Source organism: Pristis pectinata, chromosome 13 (genome assembly GCF_009764475.1).
Source record: "Pristis pectinata isolate sPriPec2 chromosome 13, sPriPec2.1.pri, whole genome shotgun sequence".
NCBI lineage: Eukaryota > Metazoa > Chordata > Chondrichthyes > Rhinopristiformes > Pristidae > Pristis > Pristis pectinata.
In genome coordinates, this window is record NC_067417.1 from 52,596,465 (window position 1) to 52,604,993 (window position 8,529).

An 8,529-nucleotide genomic window follows, 5' to 3' on the forward strand; every position below is an offset into this window, starting at 1 on the left:
TGTCAGAACTTATCCGTCAGGGTACCCCAAACCTTGCTATAACCTCTGTGAGCAATAACTTCACCACCGTTGAGGCCTTATTGTTGGTGGTTGGAAAAGCTTCAATCCATCTACTAAATTCATCAACAATAATAAGACAGTACTTGTAACAATGTACACACGGTAATTCAATAAAGTCGATTTGTATGCATTCAAATGACCACCTGGCAAGGGGGTTTTGCCTGGGGTGCACTTCACTCCTTTCCCAGCATTGGTTTGTTGGCATATCAAACACGACCGTATTTTGCCTTGTGCTGCTTCCTCCAATCTGGGGCGCCACCAGGTACATAGTGAAATGTTACTCATTCCCTCCCCGCCAAGGTGGGTGTCAGAATGTAGGCAGTCAATAAGCATTGGTAACAAAGAATCAGGTATACATACTTGACCGACTGGAGTAACCCAGAGGCTGTGTAGCGCAGAGTGTGTACACCCGTGTGCCTTCCACATTTATTTTTCTGAGTCAGGGGCGTCCCCCTGTAAGTGCTGCACAGTGACCATGTCTGGGGCGCCCGGCGTTGCTACCTTTGGCTTGCAAACAACTGCTTGTTTTTCCATAGTGGAAACGATTTTAGACCCCTGGCGTGCTGCCAATTTCGCTTCTGTATCTGCCCTGTTATTGCCCTGGGATATTAGGGAGGCATCTGAAAGGTGAGCGGAGCATTTAATGATGGCCAATTTGTTTGGGAGGAGGATGGCTTGGAGGAGGTTCTTTACATAAACTGCATTCTGTATGGGACTACCTGTGGAGGTCAGAAATCCCCTGTGTGCCCAGAGTTGGCCAAAATCATGGGCAACTCCAAAAGCATAGTGGGAGTCAGTGAAGACATTAGCTACTGGGGGCTGCAGAGATGCAGATTCCACACTCTGGGAGTCGTTTACCACGGCATAGCCGCTAAAGCGGATGCCCTGTTCAGAAATGTAGGAACTACCGTCGATGTACAGGTTTAAGTCGGCTGACTGGATGGCCTTATCTGAAAGGTCCGGGCGGGGTGCAGTTAAAAAGTGGTTACGCATTAGACAGTCATGAGGTGGGTCCGCAAGATCCTCAGGTGGGGTGTCTAGGAAGGTGGCAGGATTAATGGTCGTACAGTAGGCAAAAATGAGGAGTGGGTTATTCAGGTGTGCTACCTTGTATCTGTTTAAGCGGGCCTGGGTAAGGTGTTGCGTCTGGTGAGAGGTTAAGAGTGCCGTTACGGTATGGGAGGAATAAAACACCACTGCCTGTTGCAGGGTTATATTGGAGGCTGCTGTTACTAGGGAATAAATGGCTGGAAGCATTTGTGAGCATGGTGGAAGTCCCCTTGCAACTGGGTCCAGCCGAGTGGAGTAGTATGCCACCGGTCTTTTCCTATCCCCATGGGTTTGAGTAAGGACGGCTGTAGCGCAGTCCTCTAGGACATTCACGAAGAGCTGAAATGGGCGATCATACAAAGGGCGTCCCAGAGCTGGGGCGCTGGCAAGGGCCTGTTTGAGGCTATCAAAGGCCTCCCTATGTTCCTTGGTAAGTTCAAAGGGTCCCACAGACTGGCTTGAGGCCAAGGGTATGAGGTGCTTAGTAAGGAGCGCCACGTTAGGTAGCCACTGCCTGCAGAAATTTACTAACCCTAAGTAGGCGTGCATACCCTTTGGGGTGGTGGGCGGTGGGGTGGCAATGATGGGCGAAATACGTTCGGGAGCGAGCCGCCGCTCAGTAGCACTTAAGAGGGTGCCTGTATATTTCACCTAGTGCTGGGTTTGTTTTACTTTCTGTGGAGGTATTACGTATCCCCAAGAGTGGAGCGCGTTAAGTAGTCTATTCGTGTCCGAGATGTTGGAGGGCTCCGAGGGGCTTGCTAGTAAAAGGTCATCTACATACTGGACAATGGTGGATTTATCAGAAAGGTGCAACCCTTGGAGTTGATTATGTAAAACTTGGGAAAAAATAGTCAGGGAGTGTATAAAACCTTGCGGGAGGAGCGTCCAAGTGTATTGCTGACCTTGGAAGGTGAAAGCAAACAGGTACTGCGAGTCGGGAGAGAGGGGAATTGCGAAAAATGCATGCTGCAAATCCACAATGGTAAAAACGCAAGAGTCGGCGGGGATACTGCTGAGAATGGTAGCTGGATTTGGGGCCATGGGATGTAGTTGCTCCACTACCTCGTTGACCTTACATAGGTCTTGTACAAGGCGCCACTCTGTCTGTCCGGGTTTGGGGACGGGTAAAATGGGGGTGTGACAAGGTGATTGGCAAGGAACCAGGATGCCCTGTTTGCAGAATAAATCTATTAACTGAGTTATTCCGTCGACTGCCTCTCTCCGAAGGGGATACTGTGGGACGGAAGGCAGTTCCGTCTTACACGGATCTGGACTGGGGTCACTGAGGTGTATCCTACCTCGGACTTCGATGCGGCCCATAAATCAGGTGTGGGCTCATCCGAAGGGAGTCGATGGGGCCGGTGATGGTGTAAACAGCCCGTCACCGAGAAAGGGATGAGGTAATAAGTCAGGGTCCCCCCTGGCAGAGCCTGAGGAACCCTGAAAAGGCCTTTGTCTGCCTGTACCTCAAGCCGGTGGGCTAGGAATCCCAGTTCTTTTGGTCTATGTCCCTCGTTAACTGACAGGGTAATGTGAGGGGACATCAAGCCTGACTGATTCCACAATTCATTAGGCACTTGGACTAGAAGTGCTGCCCCTTCCTTTCCCACTACTTCCCCTAAAATAGTGACAGTCACCATGCTACCCAGGAGAGGAGCATACAACCCTTCTAGTTCCCTTGAGGCCCCGGTGGGGTCGTAAACTAGTGTCACATGTGGGTCAGTGGTTTCCAAGGGTGGGTCAAAATCGCTGCTTGTGAAGTTCACTGTCCACCACTGAGGAGGCTGGTGAATCCAGAGGATCCTATGGTTTTTAGGACCAGTAATGGTAATACTGTCATCCAGGCATTGTATTTTGAGTTGGAAGGAGCAGAGCAGGTCCCTCCTGGCTAGGTTAACCCCCAGGCTTGTGGTTACCGCAAACTGGATCAGGCATTCCCGATCTTCAAATTTAACTTGTAAGGGTTCAGTTAAGCGGTTGGATCTTTCCTGTCCCATCAGTCCGCTCAATGGAACTGAAGCAGTGGACAGTTTAAAATCATGCTGGGTAATACAAGGGGCTTCAAGGGTCGAAGTATTTGCTCCCGTGTCTATCATAAAGGGAATCGGCTTTCCTTCAACTAAGAAATTGACGATGGGTTCATCTCCGGGTTATCGGTGAGGGCAGGGTACATGGAGAGGCTACTCTCCACATCTAGTCAGGCAGAAAACGGGTTGTTGGTTGAAAAAGGTTGTCGTCTACCGGGGGGTCTCGTCTGTCGATGACGGTAGTGGGGCAGTCCCTCCGCCAATGGTCAGGTGCCCCACAAAGGTAGCATCCCGTCGGCCTGGCGCTAGCCGGTGTGGGTTGTTGGGGTCCCCTGGGTCCTAGGTAATTACGAGAGGGTGGTGGTGGTGGCCCACAAGGGGGCCCATACACTGGGACTCTTAAGTCATTGGGGAACAGTGGGTATCCTTTACCGGACCAGTCAACCCCTTCTGGAACGCAAAATTGCCGCTCCATTTGATAGCCCGTATTGTCGGAGTAGGAAGGTTGGGACCGAGGGGGTCTCTGCACCATTTCCTGTTTTACCTTTGTGGTTTTCGACTCGCGCCGATTACTCCAGAAGTGGATTAGGGCCCTCCTCATGGCTTGTCGTGTGTGGTCAGGCCAGTTCATGTCATTAGTGCGGATAGCTAAGGCCACTCTCGCAGGGATGCATTGTAATAGGAGGGCGTTAAACTGAGTGGAGGCATTGCCTCTGTTGTAGGCATCGTCCCCCGCATAGGTACCGTAAAGTGAACAGAAATGGTCCCAAAAGTCCGGGCCGTCCTCACCCTGTTTCCGTCGGCATTCTAAAACTTTAGTTATGTCAATAGGCTGTTGGAGGGTTTTACAAAGGGCAGTTCTAATAGTGGCCACCTGGTCCTGAGGCCGGACGGCCACCTGAAAGGCTGTCCAGTCAGCATAGTTCCCCAGGTGCTCTTTCCACTGTGACACTTCATTAGTCTTAAGGGCCATGCAACAAAGACTGAAGAGGTCTTGGGGGGGGGGGGGGGGGCCTGATACATCTGAATTGTTCCAAACTCATAATCTATGAAATCCTCCAGGTTGGTTTTACGGTTGGGCACCTGACTCATGATTAAGCACATCTCCTGAGGCTTCCAAGGGGTGTAAATTTGGATTGTAGGATTAGCGCTGGCTTGGTCTGGATCAGGATTGGGAACACTCCTGTTGGGGAATTGTTTCTTAACCTTGGCTCCCTTAACCCCGTTGAACATGGTCGGTAGGCTGGGATCTGTAGGGTCACCATAATCAGTGGTAGAATCAGAGTCGGTGTCCGTCTGAGAATCTATTGAAGGACCGTCCCTTGCCAGAAAGCTCTGTCGTTTGTCTGTGGCCTTAGAGCCACCTGTCTGTGGGCTTTCCCTTCGACTAAGCCGCATCCTGGTTCGGGATGCAATAGGTTCATGGACTTGTCCTGTGGGCGGGACTTGGCTAGCAGTCGCTGGTGGTAGGGGCGGGACGGCTGGCGGGCTAGCCGCATTATATGGGGGCGGCAATGAAACCGGGGGGTAGGTAGGGGCTGTGGGTCAGACCATCCAATCCTCCTCCTCTTCGTCCGTATCATTACTTTGGAACAACAGGGGCACGCCAGACATGTCGGGAGGTACCTCCACTTTATCCTTACTACTTTTATTTTTATTTCTGCTCTTCTCCTTATACACCTCATTTACCTCTCCTCTCTCCCTTCTGCTCCTTTCAGCATCGTGGTCTCCGCACTGAGACTTCAGGACTCCCCAACTCTTAGGATTTCCCTGTTCATCACACACACTAATTCCCCTTCTGCGCGCATTATGTTCCCAGCTAGCCTGCTTAGATTTATTTGTTAGGTTTTTGGCTGTTTTTCTCCAAGTGGACATTAATAATTTCCATTTTTCCCCTGTATTCCGCTCCCAAATTGCCTTTTCTGCCTTTAGGCATTTATCTACGTCCCAAGTTTCCCCCAATGGCCATATTTCGTTTCCCAATTTCTTATTGAGGCATGCTGATAATTTACGGAAGTTACTCTCGTTCTTCGGATCGCCTTTACATAACTTAGACAGTGGGGTATTGGACCCAGACTTATCGAGAGTTTGTCCCATTTTGTATTCTACCCAAACGGACGGTATGAATCGCTGTGATTACCTATAAGATCGGTCTCTTTCCTTCACCCACTTCAGGTTCCTGACCTTCCCGTGGGGGATTTCCCCTCTTAAGAACCGGTCTAAGGCAGGGTGGTAGTACCGGAGAAGCGATCTCAGAACCTAGAGGTCAAAACCTTGAAATTCACAACTTAAAATCCCAAACCCGAAACTGGGGACTCGAACCCCGAACAGAACTTAACTTAGCTTAACTTAACTTAACTGGGGACTCGAACCCCGAACAGAACTTAACTCCACTGGGGACTCGAACCCTGAACAGAACTTAAATTAACTGGGGACTCGAACCCCTCCTTACCTGTGGCACTAGGACAGGTTCGCGAGGAGTCCGTCAGAGGATTGTCGGTAAGCGAAGGGATCGATCAGGTGTCCGACTGCCTGAGAGGGATCAAGGTGAATCGTACCTTGTGGGCCCGTCCGTCTCAGGTGGCCGTTATCCCCGTCGGTCGCTCACGCCGCTTCCGAAACCTCGTCTTGGACTCCTGGCTGGCTCGCCAAATTGTCGTCCCGAAATCAATTTTCCCCTTCTGTCCGCTGTAAATAACACAGTTCCACAAGGTTGATTCGAACAAATACCTTTATTAGCAGTGCACCACTAGGAGAATTCTCTTCAGCACTCACTAAGAGTCGCTTCCCGAGTTCTCCCCGCACAAAGGGCAGACAGTCATTTATACAGGAATTGTCACGCACATCCCATGCAGATGGCGCCGCGAGTTTCGGTCAAGCTATAGAGATCCCGAGACAGCTATCACACCTTTTGTCTTAGTATAATTGAGTTATAATCAAGGCTTTCAAAGGCAGGTATCACCCTTCATTGTTCAGACCAAGTCTTCACCTCGATGTTAATTACACTCAGTATCACCACCGTCTGACATATCGGAATGGTCCGTTACCCGAAACAACAGCAGTTAACATACTTAACATTCCAACCTAACTAGTGGGTCAGCAGCTTTCTAGTCCTTGCTAAAGAAATATAATGCATATATATATATATTTTGTTTACCAGTTAGAGGTATGGTTGCAATTCTTAACCCTTCACTTCCTCAGTGGGAAGCGGTTTCACTGCCAGTCTCCCGTGTCTCTTCATTAATTCCAGATCACCAGACTTCCGGAGGTGAAGGACACACAGGGTCATTGACGAGAGAGTCCACCCAGCGATCGCCCTCTGCCCCAGGAGGGGAGACACCCTCAGGTACCAGGTCTTGTGTCTTGTGACCCTCAGTCAGAGTTGGTGCCAAGTGTCCCCCTGTGTGGTCCACCCTCCGTATTCAGGGGGAGACCAGGTCCCAGTGTTGGGAAAACCTCCCCAAACCCATTGTGTTCCTTGTGGGGGTCTCACAGCCCCTCCCTCACTGTCTGAGGGTCTGTACATCTCTGCCTCCGTGTGTCCACCCCCACGCTGACTCTGGGGGTCTGTACATCTCCCCCCTGCCCAAGGAGCCTGTGCCCTGGGTTGACCCCCCCACCCCTAGGTGGGGCTGGGTCCCTGATGTCCCTGCCCCCACCCCCGATGCCCACCCTTCCCCCTGTGCCCGTGGCTGCCCCTGAGCTCAGGCGGTGGGCTGACTGACGCCGTGTCTCCACCTTCCAGCGCCGGGGCTGCCCACAGACGAGGAGTGTGAGGAGCTGGTCGGGGAGGCGGCCACGCTGTACTTTGGGGACCGCCCGGTGGGATCGGCGGAGGAGCAGGAGATCACTCACTGGGTGAGGGGGCGTTCAGGGTCTGGGGGGGTGGTCTGGTTACCGTGGTCACCTCACAACGTCTGATGGGGGTTTCTCGTTACCATGGTTACCCCTGGTGCCTCGTGTGGGGGTGGTCTTGTTTCCATGATCACCCCGTGGTGCCTGGTGTGGGGAGTTTGGTTACCATGGTTACCTCGCAGTGCCTGGTGTGGGGCGTCTGGTTACCGTGGTCATCCCACGGTGCCCAGTTTCGCGTTGTCTGGTTACCGTGGTTACCCCGTGGTGTCTGGCGTAGGGAGGTCTGGTTACTGTGGTCACCCTGTGGGGCCTGGTATGTGGGGGTCTGGTTACCATGGTTACCCTCTGTTGCCTGCAGTGGGGGGAGGCTGGGTACCGTGGTTACTGCCCGGTGCTTGGTGTGGGTGGTCTGGCTACCATGGTTACCTTGCGGTGCCTGTTGTTGGGGGGGGGCTGGTTACCATGGTTACCCCATGGTGCCTGGTGTGGGGCGGGAGTCTCTTGGTTGGGGTTATCTGCTGGGGTGGGGGGATGGACCCTGCGGGTTGTGGGGTCATCCCTGGGTTGGAGGGATGGGCCCTGTGAGTGGGAGGGGGGACGGTCCCTGCGGTGAGGGGGGTCTCTCTGACCCACACTGGACACTGACCCTGGGACACTGCCCCCTGACCCTGTCCCCCCAACACTCCCCCCACACTGACCCTAGGACACTCCCCCCACACTGACCGCCCACTGCCCTGGTCCACAGGTGCGGCAAGTGCTGAGAGAGAAGCTCCCCTGCAGGTACCTCCATCCCCAAGGCACGGGGCAAAGCACCGGGAACGACCAGAAGAAGGAAGGGAACTGAGCCGGAGCAGCCCGGATCGGGAACACCCAACACCTCACGTGATCGGCTCCCCACCCACACCCACCCACACACAGGGGCAGTAGTCTGTCCCCTAAAACACCACGCACTGCAGCACCTCACCAAGGCTCCTTCGGCTGCACCTTCCAAACCCACCACCTCTGCCAGCTGGAAGGACACGGGCAGCAGAAGCACAGGGACACCACTGCCTGCACGTTGCCCTCCAAGCCTCACACCGTCCTGACTTGGAAATATCTCGCCATTCCCTCACCGTCGCTGGGTCCAAGTCCTGGAACTCCCTCCCTGACACCTCGTGGGTCCACCCACACCTCAATGTCTGCAGTGGTTCAAGGTCAGGTCATCACCTCGTCAGGGACAACTGTCGATGGACAATTAATGCTGCTCAGCCTGCGAAGCCCACGTCCCCGGAACATACACCCCCCCAGGGTGATGGAGGGAGACTACGACCGTGTGTGGGAAGGTGAGGGTGGGGGTTGTAGTGAGGGGTATGTGGTGGTGGGTGTGTGGTGGGAGTGTGGGGAGACGGGGTGGGGGAACACACTGGGCAGTGTGGGGCAGTGGGGATCCAAGCTCCATCTGTCTGTGGAATATCTGCATGAACAGCCACTTGCTGGTCGTGTGTAGTTGTTGCTGAACAAACCGCACTCTCATTCGGTCAATTCCAGCTTCACT

At 53.2% G+C, this 8,529-nt stretch overlaps 1 protein-coding gene across 1 annotated transcript in view; it reads left to right on the forward strand.

Annotated features, from left to right (window-relative positions):
* The window catches only part of LOC127577095 (pancreatic secretory granule membrane major glycoprotein GP2-like), an 88,792-nt gene extending 80,907 nt beyond the window's left edge, over positions 1–7,885 (forward strand). The window contains exon 8 of the mRNA XM_052027977.1: positions 7,776–7,885. The gene's annotated coding sequence lies outside the window, so the exon portion shown is untranslated. The remainder of the gene's footprint in view (positions 1–7,775) is intronic.
* The last annotated feature ends 644 nt before the right edge of the window (positions 7,886–8,529 follow it).